The sequence below is a fragment of the Macaca mulatta genome, chromosome 3 (assembly GCF_049350105.2).
Source record: "Macaca mulatta isolate MMU2019108-1 chromosome 3, T2T-MMU8v2.0, whole genome shotgun sequence".
NCBI lineage: Eukaryota > Metazoa > Chordata > Mammalia > Primates > Cercopithecidae > Macaca > Macaca mulatta.
Genome location: NC_133408.1, coordinates 28,421,215 through 28,447,382, shown reverse-complemented (window position 1 = coordinate 28,447,382; position 26,168 = coordinate 28,421,215). Strand labels below are relative to the sequence as shown.

The 26,168-nt window shown below is 33.9% G+C and overlaps 1 long non-coding RNA gene across 1 annotated transcript; it reads left to right on the top strand.

The window, feature by feature from the left end:
- Positions 1-1,210: 1,210 nt before the first annotated feature.
- On the top strand, positions 1,211-24,985 carry LOC114676718 (uncharacterized). The gene is made up of 3 exons (XR_003727771.2): positions 1,211-1,832; positions 14,128-14,244; positions 24,636-24,985. It is a non-coding gene; the product is annotated as an uncharacterized LOC114676718 (long non-coding RNA).
- The last annotated feature ends 1,183 nt before the right edge of the window (positions 24,986-26,168 follow it).

The following is a 26,168-nucleotide window of genomic DNA, read 5'->3' as shown; positions in this document are numbered from 1 at the left end:
ATGCTGGGTCTCAAAGTAATAAGATGAATTACACAACAACCTTATTGAATGAAGATTCAGTAGAAATTTCTTATTTTTGGTGTTGCTGCATATTCTGTTTTCACTCCCCCCAAGTTAGAGGTCACAGTAGCACTCTCCTTTTACTTCCTTATTAAAAAGATAAATTACTATCTCATACCACAGATAATATTGTAACTAACTTTATTTTTTAAATCATCAAATACATCTCAAATTGTAATAAGTGTATTGCATATAAGAGGCAGTAAAATGCTGAGCTGCCTTAAATTATTTTAAACTCATAGAAACTATGAAATATTCTAAATTATTATGCCAACAATCATGCCAATTAATCAACATAATTGGATAGCCTCGATTAGGAGAGATAAAATTATAGAAAACATAGAAAATTAGAAATAACTGTAAGTATTCTCTCTCGAGTGGAGAAAATTTTTCATTAGATATTTATGGTGTTCTGGACTCTGTTGACACTACTACTTATTATTGAAGAAAACTTCAGAAATAGGCATGTTTTATTTTCTTAACAGCAGTAAAATGCAGAAATAAAGAACGTAATACATCTACTTCATTTTCCAAGCGGCTTCATCTCAAGACAATTCAGCATCATGTAAATGTAACAGTGATATGCCTCTTCTCAAAACACACTGAGCCTTCTTATCTCTAAAACTGATTCCTTTAAACTTCTTAAGTTTTCACTCTCAGACAAGATGATTAAAGCTAAAGTGATATTAAGTGCTTCTTGGAAACAATCGTATCACTTTCCCTGACCTTCAAATTACACATAACATTTGTCTTTGGCAAAGCTATACGATTGCTCAATGTTGTGGACAGCAAAATTCATCTGGCATTGTTAATAACATCAGCAATGAAATAAAAAGTTAATTGAGCTTACATTTTTTATAACCCCAGGAGAAGTTATAAAACCATGTTAAGAGCTTTAGTATGATGACGGAAAATTTGTGCTGTGGCATACAAGATATGACAAGTCAAACAAAACATATCATTGAAAAGACTATATTAACTCAGCAATATTTTTATTGTATTTTGAATATGTTTTATACTACTGTTAGGAAAAAAAAAAAAACTCCAACTGTTTTCCCTCTGCTCTCACATCACAGCAATCAACACAGAAGATTGATATGACCAGATGTGTAGGGATCTCTCCCTACCAGCAAGCAAGCAGGCAAGCAATTATTCAGCCAACACTAGCTTAGTGCCCTCCATTTCTCTTCTGACTCTGTCCCTCTGGGGATAGCATCAGATTCCACAGGCTGAGTCACACAAGACTGCTCCCGCTTCCAATATCAATCCCAAGCCCCAGATTGTTTAACTCGTGCTTCTAACCAACCGCCTGTAAGTTGGTATTTCCACAACCCCCTCCTTGGGTTTGATAAACTTGTTAGAGCAGCTCACTGAACTCCAGGAAACGGCTTTATTATGAACGATATTACAAAGGGTAGAGATGAAGAGATGCATAGGGAAATGTATGAGGGAAGGTGCACAAAGCTTCCATGTTCTGTCTGGGCGTGCTACCCTCCAGGAACCTCCACGTGTTGTTTTCTGGAAGCTCTTCAAACTCTGTGCTCTTGGGCCTTCTATGGAAATTGCATTCAGTAGGCAGGACTGAAGCATGAACTGTGTACCAATGCAATTGGACAAAGGGATATAATCTACTAGCCGCAGGCTGAGTGGGAAAATCCAGCAAGGTCTGTCTGCGGAGGTTTCCTCTTGGCCTCTGTGCAGCAATCCTTTCTCCACGGTGTGGGGCAGGACCTCCTCTGAAACACAGCTCACACGACCTGTGATCAAACAAGGTAGGTTAGAGAACTTTTTTTATGGCCAGCTCCAAGCTACAAAGGTAGGGGAAGATTTCTACCCTTTGGAGAGAAAGGAGCAGGTAAAAGGAGGACTGGAGAAAGTCAGAAAGAGAAATTCTGTTTTCTGAGGCCCGCTTCTGGGGCCCAAAGTGACCTGACATTGTAAGAAAAGATTGTAATGAGAGCTTTGAGCGTCATAAGCCGGATGCGTGGATAGAAACATATCTATACATTCTCCATCTCCTAATATCACAATCCAAAAAGGGAAATAAATTGGAACCACAAGAAATAGTGGCAAAAGTTTGGAAAGCTTAAGTCAAAATGTGTTGTTCATAAACACAGTCTGAATAATTTGCACATTTTCTGTTAATGATATGTGTTCAACTATGGTGATATTTTCCAACCAAGATATAATTGGCAATGTCAAAGTCACACACAGATGGGTAAAATGGCCAATGTCTCTGGGAAATCTTGCTAATAAATTTATAGTATCTCTGGTGCGAGATCACTTATATTCAGAAAATAACACTCAAGGAAAAAATAGCCATATTAAAAAAATAATCTCCATGTATTTAGATGTAGATATAAATTTGGGGTGATTTATTTCTTATTAGACACTAATAATATTTTTTAAAACAGAGAATGGCAAATAAGGTAATTTTGCAGTTAACTATGTCCTAAAGAAGAACGGTAGTATTTTTACAAGAAAGATATTACTCATCAAAAAGGCAGGGAAGCCTTCAGACTAAACATTAAGTATGTTTGGAAATAATAGAAATTATTGTTTCTTTTGCCAACATCAACAATCTTTTCAAGTTAATTTATAAAACTGTCATCTCTGTTCACTAATTTTGAATTACTTATGTTACTTATAAATTTGAATACTTATTATATTACTAATGTTTAATTACTTTTGATATACCTATATCACTATTTTGAATTGATCTATAAATGATCTATAAATGATTGTGGGTTTTTTTTTTTGACTTATGGGTATTTACTTTTCATTAAGTAATTTTAACATATTGTTAACTAGAAAAATAAGATGAAGAAAGAAACATTTTAAACACAAAATATAAAAGTAATTTAGAGAGCTTCAAAATAATAAAATTTCAGTTTTATGTCTTTCAAGTAAGTTTGCTGTTTTAAAGTTGTTTTTTGTCACATACCTACCTATTCTATTTATAAAAATATGCTATCTTTTATAAACTACAATTTTTAAATATCTGACAGCATTTGTAGGACTTAAAGCTATTAAATATATAAAGAAATAACAGAAATTATTAGAAATATTCAAGGAAAAACTGACGTATTCTTCAAAAATATTTTAATTTTTAAATTCTATGTTAATTGACTTTTGATACGTATTTTACTTTTCCTTCACTTCTTTTCTCAATTCTTAAAAATATCTTTCTTCATAATTTTTGGCAACGTTTTTTTCTACACTTTAATAGCAAACATTGTCATAAAAGTGAAATTCAGCACTAATTAATTTTATGTCTGCAGGCAGAGTGATTTCCTCAGGGAATCAATTTTCATAGAGAGAACTGTGTTGGTACCTGGCAGGATATTCACAGAAATAAAATATTTATTGGCCATTTACTTTGTTTAAGACCTCTTAACAAACCATAACTTATTAAAGCATAAAGTAACATACAAAGTAAATACTTTTAAAATCTGTAAACAACTAATTCCTTTCTTCTTGTGAAGTCTTGTTTAGATCACTAAAGTAATAGCAGATTTTCCCACAACAGTTTTGTGAGTATTGTCTGTTTAACATGAAAACTATAAAAAATTAAAGACAATTGATATATATTTATTCAACTATACCAATTCAGAGGTGATCTGTAATTGTTTTCTGAATAACTTATTAATAATGCTTAGGCGCCTTTGTTGAAATGTATATTTTCTTGCACACAAACAATATGTCAAAATTATTTCTTTTAAAATATACTATGTAAAATTAATATGTTGTTTTTCAGAATTTTAGCATGCACAGAAAGCAAGAACATTGGATTTCTTTATTTGTATAAAGAATTCATTTAAAAATACTTTGTACAACTTCAACACATTGTGTATCTCTGAAGGTACTTTGAGATTTTGCAGTTATAGTATAAATGAGATAAAATGGGAGAGAAAATATTCCCCATGTGCAATTCTTTCTACATTTATTTCCCACATCGATCTCACAAGTGTTTTTATTTTACACTGATTGATATTGAGCACATACCTCAATTTCTATTATCACAAAAACTATCATTATCAACAAGGACTTTAAGAAATATCTAAACATTATTATCCTGGTAGCAATTCTATACTCCATTTTATCCATTAACTTTGTCTAATTAGTAAAGAAATACTTACGGTAAAAACAAATTAATAGTACAGAAAACATACTCCTGTATACAATTATTACAAATATTTTATTTAGTTCCTATAAAGTATATACACAACTGAGATCAATTATATATAACATTATACTCATGTTACTTTATGTCCTAACTTTATATCAGAAAAAGCTTCCCATATTAATAAATTTAAACTACTTTCAAAGAATCTGTGATACCTACTCAACAATGTTTACATGAATAAATATGATTTATGTAAGCATTATCTTACAGATGGACATTTTATTGCTTCCCAAACTTCATAGCGTAATTTTAGCGCTACAGTAATGATGTACATACAGTTGACCCTTGAAAAATGCAAAGGTTTGGGATGCTTAACCCAACAAAGTTGAAAATCTGTGTATACATTTTAAATCTCCAAACACTAAACTAGTAATAGTCAAGTTATGACCAGAAGCCCTACTGATAATATTAACAATTGATTAATACATACTTTGTATGTTATATGCATAATATACTGTATTCGTAAATAAACTAGAGAAAAGAAATTGTCACTAAGAAAATCATAAGAAGGAGAAAATACATTTACTCTTCATTAACTTGAAGTGGATCATCATAAAGGTCATTATCCTTGTTGGACATAGCTTCACATTGAGTGAGCTAAGTAGGAGAAAGGGAGAGAGGAAGGGCTGGTTTTGCTGTAGCTGGGGTGGCAGAAGCTGAAGAAAATTCATGGATAAGTGGACCCTTGAAGTGCAAATCTATGTTGTTCAAGGGTCAGCTGTATATAAATTTTATTTTCATTTCTTGGAATTTGGTAAGATTGGCTTACCAGGAGGATAATTACTAAATTAATCTTTATAAATCTTTAAAAATTGTTATCATATGTTGCCAAATTACTTTCCAGAAAATTACACCAACTTACTCTAACAGCAATATATGAGAGTTATAATGTCTTTATCAGGACTGGATATATTTTATTGAAAATACAAACCACATGTTTAATTATTTCTGACACTGTGGCATTCATTATTACTAATTTAAAATACCAGTATATTACATACCTACATCTGTATGTCTACATCAAACCCCATTATTTGTGAATTCCATATTTGCAACTTCTCCAAGATGCATTAAATTTATATGTAATCTCGAAAACCCATACTCACTCATGCTTTCCTGGTTTTTTTTTTTAAGATGCACAGAATAAAAAAAATTCATTCTCTCAATGTGCATGCTCCCAGTTGAGGTTAAACAAAGTAATGCTCTACTTTGTTATTTCATTTTTCATGCTATAAACAAGGATCTTTTTCACAGTCTATTTGGTGCTCTTTGTTGGTGATATGGCTGCTTAAAATGCCTCCCACACCCCAGAATATTGCTAAAAGCTCTGTCTATTGTTCCCAAGAACAAGAAGGCTATGATGTGTCTTACAGAGAAAAATATAGTCAAGCTCATTTGACACAGGAGATTGGTTCCAGGACCCCTTGGAATACCCAAATCTGGGGATGCTCAAGTTTCTTACATAAAATGGCGTAGTATTTGTATACAAGCTAGGCATATCCTCCTATATACTTCAAATCATCTCTAGGTTACTTACAATAAGTAATATAGTGCAAATGCTATGAAAGTAGTTGTTATACCATATTTTTAATTGCATTATTTTTCTTGTATTATTGTTTTTACCCTAATATTTTCAATTCACAGTAGGTTGAATTCACAGATGTGGGACCTGCAAACGTTTGATGTTATGTGTGTTAGGTAAGGTTTGTTCAGGCATGCGTTTTGGTGCTGTTGGCTCATGAGAGTTCAATGTTAATAAATCAGCAACACATCTTAAGTAGGGTGTCTCAACACAGAAACACACATCAAACAAGATTACATAGTGATCAGCTGACGAAAATCTTGTGACCAGAGGCTCACAACAAATTAACCCCATATTTTCTTTGCAAGTAATGATTTAGTGTTTGCTAATGTCTTGTTTGCCACAATGTTATAGAGCATAAATACTGCAAATAACAAAATTTGACTATTGCTAGCTATGCATATATAAACCCAGTCTTCAAAAATAAAGGAGACATTACTCAAGAACTTAAAAGAAAAAAAAAACCTGACAAACAGAATGGTATGCAGATGATGACGTTTTACCTGCTGTGGACACAGTAGGAACAAAGAGACTTATGTATTAGCACCTATGTGACAGGAAATAAGACTCTGGACTCTGCAAGATGATGGGCTATAAATAAGACTCCTGAATAAACACAGTACTAAACTGCACACAGGAAAAAGTAGCTAGAATGATTCCATTCACCAGCAAGTATAAAAAATAAAGGAATATGTCTCCTTCAAACTTGATTGAAAATGAACTAATGATAACAACAACAATAAGGCTCTCTGATAATTAATGAACTTTGGCCTATCATAACCCAGTGTTCAAATTTACATTGCCTTCAAAGACAGGGTAACTCCAGCGTAGACATTTATGGTAAGATGGTACATAGCCTGAAGCATCTGACAGCAGTAGAAGCAAAACCTCTTTGGTGTAAACACCCAAAATACAGGCTTTGAAACATTCCCACAAACAAAGCCATATAACATAAACATATTGAAAGACATGGGATTAGCAATTAACTATAAGAATAAGAAGAAACATAAATTGCACAATTATATCCAAAATATTCATATAACAAAATTGGCCGGGCGCAGTGGCTCACGCCTGTAATCCCAGCACTTTGGGGGTCCAAGGCGGGTGGATTACGAGGTCAGGAGATCGAGACCATCCTGGCTAACACGGTGAAACCCCGTCTCTACTAAAAGTACAAAAAATTAACCGAGCGTGGTGGCGGGCACCTGTAGTCCCAGCTACTCAGGAGGCTGAGGCAGGAGAATGGCGTGAACCCGGGAGGCGGAGCTTGCAGTGAGCTGAGATCCGGCCACTGCACTCCAGCCTGGGCGACAGAGCGAGACTCCGTCTCAATAAAAATAAAAATAAAAATAAATTAAAAAAAATAAAAAATTCACCAGAGGTAAAAGACATAATTATTAAAAGATAATACATAGACAGAAAGATAGATTCTCAACAAGATCATGAAGATCATGGAATAAAAAATGAATTGGGGTCAGGCGTGGTGGCTCATGCCTGTAGTCCCAACACTTTGGGAGGCCAAGGTGGGCAGATCACCTGAGGTCAGGAGTTCGAGACCAGCCTGGCTGACATAGTGAAACCCTGTCTCTACCAAAACTATGAAAACTTAGCCAGGAGTCGTGGTGGATGCTTGTAATCCCTGCTACTTGGAAGGCTGAGGTATGAGAATCGCTTGAACACAGGAGGCGGAGGTTGCAGTGAGCCAAGATTATGCCACTGCAGTCCAGTCTGGGCAACAGAGCAAGACTCCATATCCCCCCAAAAAGAAAAAATATATATATACACACACACATTTATATAGACACACATACACACATATACACACACACACATATATATATACACCATATATATACACACACACATACACACACACACACTATATATATATAAACATGGCATAGCAAGTTTTTATGACAATATTGAAAAGGATAAACCTAAGTCAAAAGAAAGCTGGGGAATGTTAATAACTATCAGACACAATTAGAAGCACTTCAAAAATTTTAAAGGATAAAGATTTCTGCACTGGAACAACAATTTATCAAGAACATATCCCAAATACTAAGGAACCTAATAATAGATCTCAAAGATATTTTTAAAACATAATTGTCAAATATTAATTTACATATTAATGTAATTGGCTAAGCTACTACATTTCTTGGATATTTAAACATAGTTGGTCAGTCATTTATATATTCAGTAAACAAAATGAGAAAAAATACATTATTTAGGAAACAAAATTTACAACTTGATAGGATGTATACAGCTAAAACTTTGTACTCAAACTGTTAATCTTTTAAAGTATAGAGTCTGCAACCAAGTTAGAAAATTGGATTCAACAATAAGACTGCCTGCTGCTGTGATCCCAGTGTACAGTGAAATTCTGAGTGTGGACCACTAACAATAGGAGCTCTGTACCTGTAAAGAGCCTCTAAAAGTCGGACGTTCCTCTACAAAGCTCTACCTGCTATGCCAGGAGTCGATTATGAGTAGCATCTAATTCTACATGTTTTTTATCCTAGATAAAATACAATCTGGATGCCTCTGATGGCAGAGTTTAAGTTGCATGTCCCTGCCTTGGTCCAAATTAGGTTCTACTTTCTGCCTTTAGGAGGCAGATTTCTATTAGAAGATGATTCTTCCTGGATCTATCTATCTATCTATCCATCCATCCATGCATCCATCCATCCATCTATCTATCTATCTATCTATCTATCTATCTATCTATCTATCTATCTATCTATCTATCTATCCATCCATCCATCCATCCATCCATGCATCTATCTATCTATCTATCTATCTATCTATCTATCTATCTATCTATCTATCTATCTATCTATCTATCCATCCATCCATCCATGCATCTATCTATCTATCTATCTATCTATCTATCTATCTATCTATCTATCTATCTATCTATCTATCTAATCTGTCTGTCTGTCTGTCTACCTACCTACCTACCTAGCTATATTTTTCTACTGTTCCTACAGGGTCCTAACATTCTAAGCAACACAAATAAGCATTCTATAAAGGCAGAAAATACCCCTTTCTGCCTGAAACGTTTGCTCTTTATATTTTGCACATATTAAACTTGGAGCCAATATTTTATGATAGGGCCGATACTGATCTCATTCAAAGAGTAATGCTACTTTCTCATCTCTTCTGTTGCCAAATGCCCATGTCCTGGGATAGAGACAAGTCTCCCAATCCCTAAGAAAGGATTTGCTTACATTCCATAGTAAAAATAATTGCTCTGTCTTTTTTTCAGAGGGGAAGAGGGGCAGATATTTCCATACCTGTATAAACTCTGAGATTAATAATTTCAGAGTTCCACTCCTTGTGATATCACTGCATTGTATACACAGGTGTAACCATTTGGTTCTTAGTATTACCCTGTGCAGTGTTGGCTGCTGTTACTGTTGGGAAGTATAAAGATCCAACCTGATTCAGAAGATATATATCAAATGGGTAACATCTCAGATGCTTCTCAATTTCTGACTGAACAATTTTAGTTTCATAACCAGAACATTTCTCAAATTAGGAGAAATTATTAAAAAGTCCTTCCTTCCTTCCCTCCTTCCTTCCTTCCTTCCTTCTTTCTTTCCTTCCTTGACAGAGTCTCGCTATGTCACAAGGGTGGAGTGCAGTGGTGCGATCTCGGCTCGCTGCAACCTCCGCCTCTCGGGTTCAAGCAATTCTCCTGCCTCAGTCTCCAGAGCACCAGGGATACAGGCACATGCCAGCCACCATGCCTGGCTAATTTCTTTTGTATTTTAGTAGAGACAAGGTTTCACCGTGTTGCCCAGGCTGGTCTCGAACTCCTGAGCCCAGGCAGAGAAAACATTTGATACAATTCAACCAGTTATAATAAAAATTATTGTCAAACCATAAATAGAGGTCAAATTCTGGAATGGATGAAATGTATACACCAAATTCTACAATAATCTAATTCTAAATGTTGGAACATTAGAATAATTCTTAAATGGGAACAAAATCAATGCTTCTATGCAACAATATACTGGTGGTCTTATTCAAAAGAGGTAAAGGTGTGAGAATACAAAAGAAAACAGCAAACTTGTCATTATTATGAATAATGTAAATCTCTCCTTAGATGATTTCATTTAACCTACAAATAAAATGTTAGAATAAATAAGAAAGTTTATTAATTTATTTCAATGTAAAATTAATATGAAAAATTTAATTACTTTTGTATGCCAGAAGCAATTAGAAAACAAGTATTTTAAATAGGACTATTTATAATATGGACTAAGACCATAGAATATCCAGCAATACAAGTAAATAATATGTGTAAGACTACTGGCGAGAAAATAATTTAAAAATTATTTATAGATATTTAAAGATGATCATAATTGAGATTAATATGTTCAAAAGAAGAAAATACATTTTTTTAAATTAATTTATAAAATTTATGAGATTTTAGATAAGGCTCAGCAGGATGAAGCTTCTTAATTAATTCAAAAATGTGTTTTGAAAAGTGAATGGAAAACAATAGCCAAAATATTTTAAGGAACAAAAGTTGGGTGAGATAATCTAGTTGTGGATATACAATAAATTTATAGTAATTAAAAAGTATAATATGAGTGTGAAACAAGCAATTGATCTTGTAAACAGAATATATGGTGTATTGAAAGAAGTCCAAATATATGACAACCAGATATATGACACAGGTGGCACTGAAAATTAGTGGAAAAACAATAACTGAGCAAAACCAACCATTATCCATGTGATATCCATGTCCATATCGATTTATATGTGATATCCAGATCCTTATATGTGACATCCAGATCCAGAGCCACATATACAGTACATCTGTATATGCACTGTGCAGAAAAATAAAATAAAAAAGCTACTCCGGTTATCCTAAAGCTTTTATTTGTTCACTTATCATACCAATTGGAACTCTTTTGAAAATACCCCTTTCTGCTTGAAACATTTGCTCTTTATATTTTGCACGTATTAAACTTGGAGCCAATATTTTATGATAGGGCCAATACTGATCTCATTCAAAGAGTAATGCTACTTTCTCATCTCTTCTGTTGCCAAATGCCCATGTCCTGGGATAGAGACAAGTCTCCCAATCCCTAAGAAAGGATTTGCTTACATTCCATAGTAAAAATAATTGCTCTGTCTTTTTTTCAGAGGGGAAGAGTGGCAGTTATTTCCATACCTATATAAACTCTAAGATTAATAATTTCAGAGTTCCACTCCTTGTAACATCACTGCATTGTATACACAGGTGTAACCATTTGGTTCTTAGTATTACCTTGTGCAGTGTTGGCTGCTGTTACTGTTGGGAAGTATAAAGATCCATTCTCTCTTATTAGAGAGAATTCCAGAACAAGAGGATTAAACTGAGTCTCATCTGGGCAAATGGGACTATAATTGTGAATTTAGTCTTAAGTGCAAAAAGTGTGAAAAACTTCTGAATCTAAGAGAAAACCTTAATTGAGCGCTGTGTGTTCATTCTTTCATTTAATCCCCATGAAAATCCTATGATCTAGATATTACTATTATCCTTATTCTATTACTATCACCCTTTTCAAATGTTGGATAGAAGATTTCTAGTTAGGAAGAAGAAATTGCCGTCTTGATGATTAGTGGGATAAAAGTCCAAATTATTTACAATATGAAACTAAGCTTATTTTTTTATATTTTTATAAAAAAAATATAAAAGTTCATAATATGCCTAAAAATTGATGTTAATTAATTTTAATTTTTGTTTATTCCCTTGGAGAGAATAACATGCTTAAAGACTTCACTTATTTTTTTGAATATGTCATATAATTATCAATGTATAATGTATCTCCTATTCATTCATATATTAATTGATACTATTACAATAAACTACGGAAAGTATCTGCCTAAAAACAAGTGATCCAGATGGAGGGAGACTTCCAAGAGACTTTCTGGAACCAATTAAGGACACTGGTAAATACCGTGCATATTTTATGCTAGCTTTTAGAAAAATGTAAATGGAGACCTGATTATCATTCCAACCGAGAACATTACATAATTGCTCCATTGACTGTATTAACTTTCAGGATGTTCATGTTCAATTTAAGACATGTATTATCCTGACATAAACTTCTTTGTGGCTTCTATCTTGGCATTGTAATGGACTTTCTCTTAGAAATGATTAAATTACTCATATTTTTAGTGAGCATTTAAGGTCACTAGAGTCCATTTGAGGAATATTCTCATTCAAATATACCAGTGACTCACTTGTAAAAAGCAACAATTCATTCATTTATGAATCAACCTGGATCCAATGCTCTGATATTTTAAAAGAGACCAATGTTAATTATTGAAGAGTAGATTTCATATTCATAAATATTTTATTAATATGCCTTTATGAAATGGTTGTTAAGTCCAATTCTGATCAAGATCGTGTGTGTATTTTTCCCTGTTTTAAAGTATTGAATCAATGACTTAAAGAGTTATTTATTTAAAAGATAATAGAGATGATAAATTTAACATTTTAGAAATTAACCTATTTTTAAATAGATATTTGAAGGGTGATATTGCTTTGTAATTAGAAAAGAAAACTGAAGACGTAGATATTTCAAAACAATATGAACTTAATAGGAAAAGAGCATTTTAAACTCCACATGAAAAGCCATCCTGTTTCTCAACCTAACTAATATCTGTTTCAGTGAGATAGATACTACTTTCTTTTTCTTTTACTTTCTTATCCTACTAAAAATTTTTTAAAATTTGATGTAAGGGGCTGGGCATGGTGGCTCACACCTGTAATCCCAGCACTTTGGGACGCCGAGGTGGGTGGATCTACCTGAGGTCAGGAGTTTGAGACCAGCCTGGCCAACTTGGTGAAACCCCATCTCTACTAAAAATACAAAAATATTAGCTGGGTGTGGTGGTACATGCCTGTAATCCCAACTACTGGGGAGGCTGAGGCAGGAGAATCACTTGAACCTGGGAGGCGGGGGTTGCTGTGAGTCGAGACTGCGCCACTGCACTCCAGCTTGGGCTACAGAGGGAGACTCCATCTCAAAAAAAAAAAATAAATAAAAAATTGGTGTAAGGTGTACAGGAAATGCATACAATTCTTAGGATAAAATAGAGATAGCAGAAAAACTCTGTTTTGACAAGATTGGATGCATTCAGAGTGGTATGGCCATAGACAAAACTCGTCTTGAATTGTGTAGTGTCCATTTCAACTCTGTAGACAGGAAAGCAAAACCATACATGTTTATTCTTAACATGGGACTTGATGAGAATTTTTCTCAATAACAAGAAGACATAACCTGCAAAGGCATGTTGTATACAGAAAAGATCCTTAGGTGACACTGAAATAAATAAATGAGATTTAAAATGTGAGACACTTTTTTTGAATTCACATTTAATTTTATAATTAATAGAAATATATTTCTATTAATGAATCATTTTTGTGATTTCATTAGTATCATGAAGAGTATTTCCCATCTCACAAATGGTAAAGTGATTCAGAATTTGATGAGGCAAATGTTATGGCCCCTGTAGCTATTCATAGACCTCTCAAGGGAATGGGTAGATAAAAATGAAAACACCTCCTAGAGAGAGTGGTGCCAAAAATCCCCAAGGGTTGTGTTAAAGAAATTGAATAGGGCCAGGCGCGGTGGCTCACGCCTGTAATCCTAGCACTTTGGGAAGCCTAGGCAGGTGGATCACGAGGTCAGGAGTTCGAGACCAGCCTGGCCAACATGGTGAAACCCTGTTCCACTAAAAATACAAAAATTAGCCAGGCATGGTGGCAGATGCCTGTAGTCCCAGCTACTCGGAGGCTGAGGCAGGAGAATTGCTTGAACTCGGGAGGTAGAGGTTTCAGTGAGCTGAGATCATGTCACAGCTTTCCTTCATTCCTTCCTCTTTCTTTTTCTTCTTGTGTGTGTGTGAGGTTTATTTTCTTCACATCCAAGGACAAATATAGCAGATCATATGGCTACATTCTGCTTCGCAAAGGTGTGCCGTAAACTCACTATTCCTTGATCCTTAGAAAGTTTGGCAGTATCTTTTTTCAGTCCCACTTCAAGACCAGGAAGTCTGGTTTCAGTTGATAATACAGGATCAGGTCATTGTCTCTTTGGGCTTATTTTTATTCCTCTTTATCCATGTCTTGCTTTAGAAACTGTAATCCAGCACATGCCAATATTCATTTTTCAGCCATCTCTCCCACTATGTGTTTCTATTCCATTTGTTGAGCATGGAAATATTTGTATTGCTTCAGGACTCATCAATATTTGCTTAGTTGTTCTTTTCTATCTTTCTGTTTATCTAACAGTGTTATTTGTTTGGAGGGAGAGGTGCAACCAAATGTTAATTATTTGTGCCATAATGACAAGAAGTTAGTGAATCGAGTTTACATATTTGTACATCTATGCTGGCTGAAGATTTACATGTGAGTATTCTTAATGTCTATATACTCTACACATATTGCCAATTGCCTTCATGGTAATTTCATTTGAATGTCACATGTGCATATTCAAGTTAAAAACATACAAATCAGAACTCTTCCCAATCTTCTCTATAGAGAAGCTAAGAACGATAATAAAATATTATAGGAGTTGTTAGCCAGAATGACCAGTTTAGAGAGGAACATAACCTAACTGGAGCTGAAAAACGCAACATAAGAACTTCACAATGTAATCACAAGTATCAATAGCTGAATAGACCAATCAGAGGAAAGAATTTCAGAGCTTGAAGACTATCTTGATGAAATAAGACAGGGAGACAAAATTTGAGAAAAATAGAATGAAAATGTATGAATAAAACCTCCGAGAACTGTGGGATTATGTAAAAAGATTGAACCTATGACTGATTGGGGTACCTGAAAGAGATGGAGAAAATGGAACCAATTTGGAAAACATACTTCAGGATATCATCCAGGAGAACGTCCCCAACCTGGCAAGGCAGGGCAACATTCAAATTCAGGAAATCCAGAGAAACAGTAGAAATCATGGAAAAATCAACCCCAAGACACACAATCATCAGATTTTCCAAGGTCAAAACCAAGGGAAAAATGTTAAGGGCAGCTAGAGAGTAAAGCCAGGTCACCTACAGAAGGAAGCCCATCAGACCAACAGTGAACCTATCAGCAAAAACCCTACAATCCAGAAGAGATCAGGGCCAATATTCAACATTCCTAAAGAAAATAATTCCCAACCCAGAATTTCATATCTGGCAAAACTAAGATTTATGAACAAAGGAGAAATAAAATCCTTTTCACACAAGCAAATGCTGAGAATTTGCCACCACCAAGCCTACCTTGCAAGAGCTCCTAAAGGAAGCACTGAATATAGAAAGGAAAATCCTTTATCAGCCACTACAAAAGCACACTGATGCACACAGACAAATGACACTATAAAGCAACTACATCAACAAGTCTTCCAAATAACCAGCCAGTATCATGATGACAGGATCAAATTCACACACAATATTAACCTTAAATATAAATGGGCTAAATGCCCAAATTAGAAGACACGTGGCAAGCTGGATAGAGTCAAGACCAATCAATGTGCTATATTCAAGAGAGACCCAACTCATGTGCAAAGACACACACAGGTTCCAAATATAGGGATGCAGGAAACTGTATCAAGCAAATGGAAAGCAGAAAAAAGGGGTTGCAATCCTAGTTTCTGGCAAAACAGATTTTAAACCAACAAAGATTAAACAAGAAAAAGAAGGGCATTACATAACGGTAAAAGATTCAATTCAACAAGAGCTAACTATCCTCAATATGTAAGCATCCAATACAAGAACACCCAGATTCATAAAACAAGTATCTTACAGACCTACAAAGAGACTGAGACTTCTAAACAATAATAGTTGGTGACTTTAACATCCCACTGTCAATATTAGACAGATCAATGAGACAGAATATTAGCAAGATATTCAGGACTTGAACTCAGCTCTGCATCAAGTGGGCCTGACAGGTATCTACAGAACTCTCCACCCAAAAACAACAAAATACACCTTCTTCTTGGCACCACATGGCACTTATTCTAAAATTGATCACATAACTGGAAGTAAAAACACTCAGCAAATGCAAAAGAACTGAAATCATAACAAACAACCTCTCAGACCACAGCACAGTTAAATCAGAACTCAAGATTAAGAAACTCACTCAAAACCACACAATCACACAGTAATTGAACAACCTGCTCCTGAATGACTCCTGAGTATATAGTGAGATTAAGGCAAAAATCAAGAAGTTCTTTGAAACTAATGAGAACAAAGAATCTCTATGATGCAACTAGAGTAGTACTATTTGACCCAGCAATCATATTACTGGGTATATACCCAAAGGAATATAAATCATTCTATTATGGAGACACATGCACGGTATGTTCATTGCAGCACTATGCATAATAGCAAAGACATGGAATCAACCCAAATGCCCACCAATGATAGACTGGATAAAGAAAATGGAGTACATATACACCATGGGATACTATGCACACATCAGAAGTGTCTGATTTCATTTACGGAACATTAACATTATATAGTGAGCCCAGGACTTCTTATTGTACCAGAATGAGATAATGTCCTTTGCAGGGACATGCAAGGACATGGAACTGCAAGTAATTATCCTCAGCAAACTAACACAGGAACAGAAAACCAAACGCCACATGTTCTCATTCATAAGAGGGAGCTGAACAATGAGAACACATGGACCCAGGGAAGGGAACAACACACACTGGGTCCTGTAAAGGGAAGGGGATTCTTGGGGGGAAAGAGAAAATCAGGAAAAATAGCTAATGCATGGGGGGCTTAATACTTAGGTGAGGGGTCAACAAGTGTAGCAAATCACCATGGCACACATTTACCCATGTAAGAAACTTGCATATCCCGCACATGTACCTGGAAGCTTAAAATAAAATAAAAATTAAAAAAAATAGTTTCAGAAAATTATTGTAAAAACACTTAGTAACAAATCAATACTATTTATTTGTGTTTATGTATTATCAATAACAATTTTTTAAAGTTTACATATTAAATCTCAATTAAATAGACGTGGGAAGTTTTCAGGTCATACTAATAATTATTTATTTATTTTATTTTTTAACAGGAAGTAAACACTATTTCAATATGACTTTGAGGGTGGGTTGGATTCTTTTTTTTTTTTTGGATTTTTTTATTATACTTTATGTTCTAGGGTACATGTGCACAACGTGCAGGTTTGTTACCTATGTATACATGTGCCATGTTGGTGTACTGCACCCGTTAACTCGTCATTTACATTAGGTATATCTCCTAATGCTATCCCTCCCCTTTCCCCGCACCTCACCACAGGCCCCAGTGTGTGATGTTCCCCTTCCTGTGTCCAAGTGTTCTCACTGTTCAATCCCATCTATGAGTGAGAACATGTGGTGTTTGGTTTTCCGTTCTTGTGATAGTTTGCAGAGAATGATGGTTTCCAGCTGCATCCACGTCCCTACAAAGGATATTAACTCATCCTTTTTTATGGCTGCATAGTATTTAGTATTCCATGGTGTATATGTGCCACATTTTCTTAATCCAATCTGTTTATGACAAACCCACAGCCAATATCATACTGAATGGGCAAAAACTGGAATCATTCCCTTTGAAAACTGGCACAAGACAGGGATGCCCTCTCTCACCACTCCTATTCAACATAGTGTTGGAAGTTCTGGCTGGGGCAATCAGGCAAGAGAAAGAAATAAAGGGTATTCAGTTAGGAAAAGAAGAAGTCAAATTGTCCCTGTTTGCAGATGACATGATTGTATATTTAGAAAACCCCATCGTCTCAGCCCAAAATCTCCTTAAGCTGATAAGCAACTTCAGCAGTCTCAGGATATAAAATCAATGTGCAAAAATCACAAGCATTCTTATACACCAATAATAGACAAACAGAGAGCCAAATCATGAGTGAACTCCCATTCACAATTGCTTCAAAGAGAATAAAATACCTAGGAATACAACTTACAAGGGATGTGAAGGACCTCTTCAAGGATAACTACAAACCACTGCTCAAGGAAATAAAAGAGGACACAAACAAATGGAAGAACATTCCATGCTCATGGATAGGAAGAATCAATATCATGAAAATGGCCACACCACCCAAGGTAATTTATAGATTCAATGACATCTCCATTAAGCTACCATGCTAATATTTAAATAGATTTTAATCTGCTGAATACTGTTTCTTTTCCTGTAAAACAGCAAAATGCTTAGCAGCTGGAATTCTTAAGAGTACATTTAAGTGATATATAGAAGCACAGTGCCTAGCAAATATTTGTGCTTGAAAGTCTTGGCTATACTCCCAAATTTCTCCTAAAGTTTTTAGTTTATCATTTATCACTCAATCGATACCTCATATCTAAGAACTAGTTCAGGCCTAAGCCATAAATATTAACCTATGAATTCAGGGCTAGCGATTAATCAGATTTTTTAGCCTTTTATGTTACACATGGTTTCTATTTGAATAAGAGATTGTATTTTACTCTTGAACTGAAGTAACATCAATCTTAAAAGGTAGTTGTGAATTGTTTATGAGATTTAATGTAACTAAAAAAATGAATTTCAGCTTTCCTTGTGTTTATAGGTATTTAAATACAAAATGATTAGAGATAGATAATGTAAATGTAATCATCACAGATGATTACATTACAATACAAAATGTGCCTTTCTTACATAAAAATTATAAGAAGTAGCCATGCTAGAAAATGCTGATAAAAAGTCAAAATTTAAATATTACTCATCAGCTCGTTTTCATACTCCAAATCTTTGACCAGATCTAGGTGTCTGGGTTTGTGGATAAATGTGCATGTCTGTATAATTTTAACTCTTGTCTGTCCACCTAGTGAGCAATGAACAGGCACTCAGACGGGCCAGAATTTGGCTTCCAAGTATTGCTCCTGTATGAAAATAAGCCAGGGCTCTTTGGGGAAGTGGCTGATAGCAGTTGTGGACATGAATGTTACATAGTAAGCCCAGGACTTCTTGTCGTACCAGGAAAAACAAAACAAGACAAAACAATTTACTATCAATATTTTCGTATAAAGGCACAAGAACCAGCTTAAAGAAATATTCACTCACCAAATCTGGGCATATCGACACATAAACAATTGCTTTAAAAAACATACCAGCAAAATAAATAAGTGAATATAAAATTTCAACTTTAATTTTTTTCATTATTCTTGATTTGTAATTCTGAAAGGACCCCTATTTTATCTATAACTTATACTTTAGTTTTTCACAAAACTATTTTATAAATAGAAAAAACAGAATTTTAGACCAATATCCCTGATGAACATCAATGCAAAAATCCTCAATAACATACTGGCAAACTGAATCCAGCAGCACATCAAAAAGCTTATCCACCATGATCAAATGGGTTTCATCCCTGAGATGCAAGGCTGGTTCAATATATGCAAATCAATAAACGTAAGCCAGCATATAAACAGAACCAAAGACAAAAACCACATGATTATCTCAATAGATGCAGAAAAGGCCTTTCACAAAATTCAACAGCCCTTCATGCTAAAAACTCTCAATAAATTCGGTATTGATGGAACGTATCTCAAAATAATAAGAGCTATTTATGACAAACCCACAGCCAATATCATACTGAATGGGCAAAAACTGGAAAAATTCCCTTTGACAACTGGCACAAGACAGGGATGCCCTCTCTCACCACTCCTATTCAACATAGTGTTGGAAGTTCTGGCTAGGGCAATCAGGCAAGAGAAAGAAATAAAGGGTATTCAATTGGGAAAAGAAGAAGTCAAATTGTCCCTGTTTGCAGATGACATGATTGTCTATTTAGAAAACCCCATCATCTCAACCCAAAATCTCCTCAAGCTGATAAGCAACTTCAGCAAAGTCTCAGGATACAAAATCAATGTGCAAAAATCGCAAGCATTCTTATGCACCAATAACAGACAAACAGAGAGCCAAATCATGAATGAACTTCCATTCACAATTGCTTCGAAGAGAATAAAATAACTAGGAATCCAACTTACCATTGATGTGAAAGACCTCTTCAAGGAAAACTACAAACCACTGCTCAGTGAAATAAAAGAGGACACAAACAAATGGAAAAACATTCCTTGCTCATGGATAGGAAGAATCAATTTTGTGAAAATGGCCATACTGCCCAAAGTAATTTATAAATTCAATGCCATCCCCATTAAGCTACCAATGGTTTTCTTCACAGAACTGGAAAAAAACTACTTTAAATTTCATATGGAATCAAAAAAGAGCCTGCATTGCCAAGACAAACCGAAGTCAAAAGAACAAAGCTGGAGACATCATGCTACCTGACTTCAAACTATGCTACAAGGCTACAGTAACCAAAAAACATGGTACTGGTATCAACACAGAGATATAGACCAATGGAACAGAACAGAGCCCTCAGAAATAATAACACACATCTGTAATCATCTCATCTTTGTCAAACCTGACAAAAACAAGAAATGGTGAAAGGATTCCCTATTTAATAAATGGTGCCGGAAAACTGGCTAGCCATAAGTAGAAAGCTGAAACTGGATCCCTTCCTTACTCCTTATACGAAAATTAATTTAAGACGAATTAGAGACTTAAATGTTAGACCTAAAACCATAAAACCCTAAAAGAAAACCTAGGCAATACCATTCAGGACATAGGCATGGGCAAGGACTTCATGTCTAAAACACCAAAAGCAATGTAAACAAAACCCAAAATTGACAAATGAGATCTAATTAAACTAAAGAGCTTCTGCACAGCAAAAGAAACTACCATCAGAGTGAACAGGCAACCTACAGAATGGGAGAAAATTTTTGCAATCTACTCATCTGACAAAGGGCTAACATCCAGAACCTACAAAGAACACAAACAAATTTACAAGAAAAAAATAAACAACCCCATCAAAAAGTGGGCAAATATATGAACAGACACTTCTCAAAAGAAGATATTTGTGCAGCCAACAGACACATGAAAAAATGCTCATCATCACTGGCCATCAGAGAAATGCAATCAAAACCACAATGAGATACCATCTCAAACCAGTTAGAATGGTGATCATTAAAAAGTCAGGAAATAACAGGTGTTGGAGAGGATGGGGAGAAATAGGAACACTTTTATACTGTTGGTGGGACTGTAAACTAGTTCAACAACTGCGGAAGACAGTGTGGTGATTCCTCAAGGATCTAGAACCAGAAATACCATTTGACCCAACCATCCCATTACTGGGGATATACCCAAAGGATTATAAGCCATTTGTGTTAATAAGAATACTCAATATTAAAATCTTTCAATGTTTTTAGTTATTAAAATAAATCACATTATTTCCAGAATTTTTTTCTCAGCTCTAAAAATATAAAATTCACAATGTTTTCTTCAAAAACTTTTATTAGCTTGAGTGTAAAAGCAGTCTTCAAGTTCTGGCCGGCTAAATTCTAAAGGTCAGAAGTTTCTTTGAATGCAATATGATTGCTACATTAAATATTCTAACATATTCTATGCTGGCATTCAATGAATATTTTGGATCAACATTTGAAAGTGGAGATCTTTTCAAGCAGATATCTCTGATTATGGCTATTCTAGATTTATTTTTTGAATATTTAGCATTCATAATTTTATAGATAATATTTTTTTGAGAATCTTAATATTTGTAACAAGTATTATTTATGCATATGATTACCTTGGAAGTTGGCATTGGAAAAGGAAGAAAAATCAAAATAAAAAAATGAAATTAATAGTTGCCTTGAGTTATATATTGTTGGGATATTATGAGTAAAACAAGTCCCTTCTTTTTTGCCTTCTCCAGGGAACATTAGTAAACCAATTTAGTTTGTCATGGATGTAAAGGCAAAAGAATAGGACTCAGGCCCTTATACTTAGTTAAATGACAGTGTAAGTGTGAAAAATCATATAAAATGATGAAATAATTCTACAATACTCAAACCAGGAGTAGATTGATAACCTAAAAAAATTATTTTTAAAAAAAGCAAAAGTTTTTATAGTTACCTCAGCATTCCCTCAGCATGAGGTAAGCACATCTTTTAGATTATACTTTGCCATACTTTCTTTAAGCATTTCATAATATTTTCACTTTTATTTGAAAGAGAAATGGCTTGTAATATTTAAAATGCTATGGGAGATGAAAAAACATTCATGTTTTCATAATCTCTTCTGGGAATTTTTACTCAATTTCTCTGACAATTTTGCGATTACAAAGTTGGTCAACTCATTAACGGAAGCAAGTTTTATTATAGAATCAGTATTGTATTTTTAATGGATGTTATTTTAGGAAAGTACAGCATAAACAGTGACCTGTATTTTATAATTAAATGTTTATACAATAATATATAATACCTCTATTTACAATTTTGCAAATAATTCAGTGGAAACTCTTACTAATATAAAGAATTCCCTTTTATTCTATGTTCTAACATATTAATCGCTAGAATCAGAATAAACCCTGAAAGAGAGGTCATGATTTGTATTCTCTGCAGTTCCCAATAAGAGGAAATAGTATTACTCAACTATGTTAACAGAGACATACGAATTTACTTAATTCCCCTGACACACTATTGCTTTCTAAGTATGCTTTCTCATTAAATAGGTTCAAATCATTAAATAGGTTCTGAATCATTAAATAGGTTCAAAGTGCAGGATTTAATTAATTTACAATTCTTAAAATGACAAATTGTTGAACATCCATGGTTACATAAACTATCATGTGGAAGTTCTAAGGAGGTTAATTTCTTCATTATGAAAAAGATCATTAGTTTTTCTTTTGCATTTTTTTCTTTCACAGAACTGTAACTTGTCCGATAAAGTTAGAGAATGAAAAAGAGTAGAATAGTGCAAGAAATTATAGGAACTAAGATTAGAAAAAGAGTCACAAATTTTTAATGGAGATTTTATATACTATGCTACAAAAATTGAGTTTATTCTGGAAATAATGACAATACACCAAAAGACTGAAAGTGGTTGTAGGATAAATTGGACGGATCTTAAAAATATTTTTTTGATTGGAAAACATGAAAATGAGGAGAATCATAAGGAAGGATTCCAGATAAGGAAAGTTGAGTACCTGAATCAAAATGGTACCTGTGAAAATGTGTGTAGTGGAGTTAAACTGCACCTGCATGTAATATTTTGATGATCATGGCCAAAAAGAACTACTTTTGTGATGCCACAGTGGCAGACATGAATTTAAGGATTGTCACTGGATTTATTTGTAATGGGATACCAAGACCATATGACCATAAATTATACAGAGTGAAAAGAGAAGAAGAGTTATTGAAGAAAACTGATGTGATAAACATGTCAGACACATCAGAACCCAGAAAGGGAAAGTCTTTTTAGATGTAACTCAATGACTTTGTGTTAGCTAAGCCAATTTTAAAGTTTTAAGAGATGGAATGATCCACAGATTCAAATAGGACCGTTTCAAATAAGGAACGTACTGCATCCTGAAAATTATTGAGGTTATGAATAATTGTAGCAAAGATTTTCTCCCTTTCCCCTCTCCTTCCTTCCTTTCTTTCATTTCTTTCTTTCCTTTCTTTCTTTCTTTTCTTTTCTCTTTTCTTTTCTTTCTCTCTCCTTCCTTCCTTCCTTCCTTCCTTCCTTCCTTCCTTCCTTCCTTCCTTCCTTCCTTCCTTCCTTCTTTCTTTCTTTCTTTCTTTCTTTCTTTCTTTCTTTCTTTCTTTCTTTCTTTCTTTCTTCCTTTCTTCCTTTCTTCCTTTCTTCCTTTCTTCCTTTCTTTTCCTTCCTTCCTTCCTTTCCTTTGTTCATTGTTAAATTCCTATATGCTCTTCTTATATTAATCCTTCTTTCTAGTTATTAAATGTTGTGTTATCTTGCTTGTTGGGTTTTCTATATACATTCATTAGCTGGCCTTTCCTCTTCATATCTACTTTCCTCTTTATTTTCTCCTTACTTGAAAAAATATATACATATTTATATATAATATAAAAATATATATTGTTTATATATTTATATATAAATTATATATCTTTACATATAAATCATATATATTTATATACAATTATATATGTAATTTTTTATATATTTTATATAATTTATGTATAATATATAATTTTATATAAATATATAATGTACATATAAATATATATAAATTTCATATAAATATATATAAAAAGGACATTTTTGTTGATGGAGAAATTTAACAGTACTTTTCATTCAAGGTTTCTTAAATAATTTGTGTTTAACATTTGTATTTAAAGAAAAACTCTGGTATAGCTTCTTACATAATTCTTACATAATTTGAAGTGGTTTTTATTGTTAGTGTGAAGAAAATTTATCTACCAAGAGACAGAAAGTACTTTCTTTAACAAACAATGGTAAATTAATAATTTTTAAAACTACACATTTAGGAAATAAAATGTAAATTCTATTCAACCTTAGCCACAATTAGAAATATATCTTCTTCAACAAAAGAAGAGAGCAAATACAAATAATTCCGAACATATTTCATCTGTTTTGGCCTTAAAGTATTGGAAAATGTATATTTATTGTCTATGTTCTTCTATCTCTTAATGTTTTACAAGATGAATTTCTGAAGCTATCTGTAAATAAAGTGCAAGTAACAATAGCAGGCTTTGTAACCTGCATAGACAGAATAATTTTTTAAAAGAATTCTAAGTAGGAATAATTCTTAAAGATAAATGTCAATAGGCAGAATTGTTTGCAATTAGTCCCTTTAAAAATATTCCTTTCAAAATTTAAAACTTAAATCAAGAGCAAAGTTATCATAAAACTGCTATAAAGAGGGATTTTTCCCAGCATCTCTTACTGCTTCTTCATTTCTTGCAGCTTGTATCCAATGCATGTTGCTGACGTTATGCTCTGCAGATTCTCATTACACCGAGTTCTTCTGTGTTCATCTGCTTCCTCAAGGCCATGATCCATTACATCTGTCTCAGCTCAGCTGATGCTCTGGCAGTGGTTCTCTGCACTGAGCATTGCTGCCACACACCTTTGGTCTTTAAACCTGAACTGAAATGAAGCTTAAACTAAAATGTAGAGGGCAAATGGTGTGCAAAACAAAATTTAAATAGTAGTGATTAATCTTTCCAATGAAGTTTTTTGGTTCTAGCCCCTTAATTTTCAATGAACGTTCATTAAGTACTTATCATGTACTAGCCACCATCTTACCTCCAAAAATAAAGATGATAGATAAATGATATTTGGTTTTGGCACTCATTTAATATTATTGTGTGTGTATATGTATGTGTAGACAAACTAATAATATTATGACATGGATAATCACATGATCGTCGAAACTATGTAGTGTGTGAGCCCAAAGAGCTGGAAGTAAAAGGTGGTAATGAATCTGCACCTTCTCATCCCCCCAGTGACATCACTAACACCCAAATCCAATCTCTGTGGAGTTAGATCCATGAAGGAAAGGAGACTTTGATTTCACCATGGTTCTACTCCCAGGCCCCTAAAATTACCAAGCACTGAACAAATATGTGTTGAATTAATGAATGAGTTAGAGTTGAACAAAATTTATATTCTCAGTAAACTCAACCTCCTTATTAAAAGACTCTTAACAAAAAGAACAAAACTGTGACACTTGCATAATTCTCAGAAATACTATTCATTTCCAAAAGCTTTAAACTTCTAAAAAAAAATGTATAGAAAGAAAACACTGTAAAAAATGTTTTTGAATAAAACAAATTTTAAAATTTGTAGACTTCACATTTATTAAGATTTTATCCAAAGATTGCTGAGTTTTCACAAGGCTATTTCATGTGCTTTTCTGCCTTAACTCTTTCCTTTACAACAGATTGAGACAGTCTGGAGAGAATGACATTATCTGACCGGTGGTTTTGCTTTAATAAGTGTGGTTAGTTTCAAGTACTAAATTTGAAATGAAGTGAAAGAATGAATAGGCAAGCAGAAAACTCATGTGACTTCTAACTAGAATTTTCAAAAGGGAAGGGAAAAGAGAGGAGGAGGCAACAATAATTTCTCATGCATTTTTTATTTACTCATCAGCAGGTGAAAGATAAGCCACACCCACATCCTAGCACCCATACAGAGAAATAGGCCATGGATTCTACCTTTGAAAAAGAAGACAAACATAACTTCAAATGTGAATCTAACAATTTCAATTCCTTGAAAATTAAATCTTAAGAACATTTATCACTCCTCTTAGGATAATCAAAATAATTCCAGCTTCCCAAAAATTTCTGTAATAAAAGCTGGGGAAAGGAATTTGAGAAGTTCCACTTCCTACCAGCTGGTCAATTGTTTAAATTTTATATAGAACATAGCCCTTTATAAAAGCTATGAATTTTTTTAGTTTTGTCTAAAATTTATGGAATTATAGCATCCTCT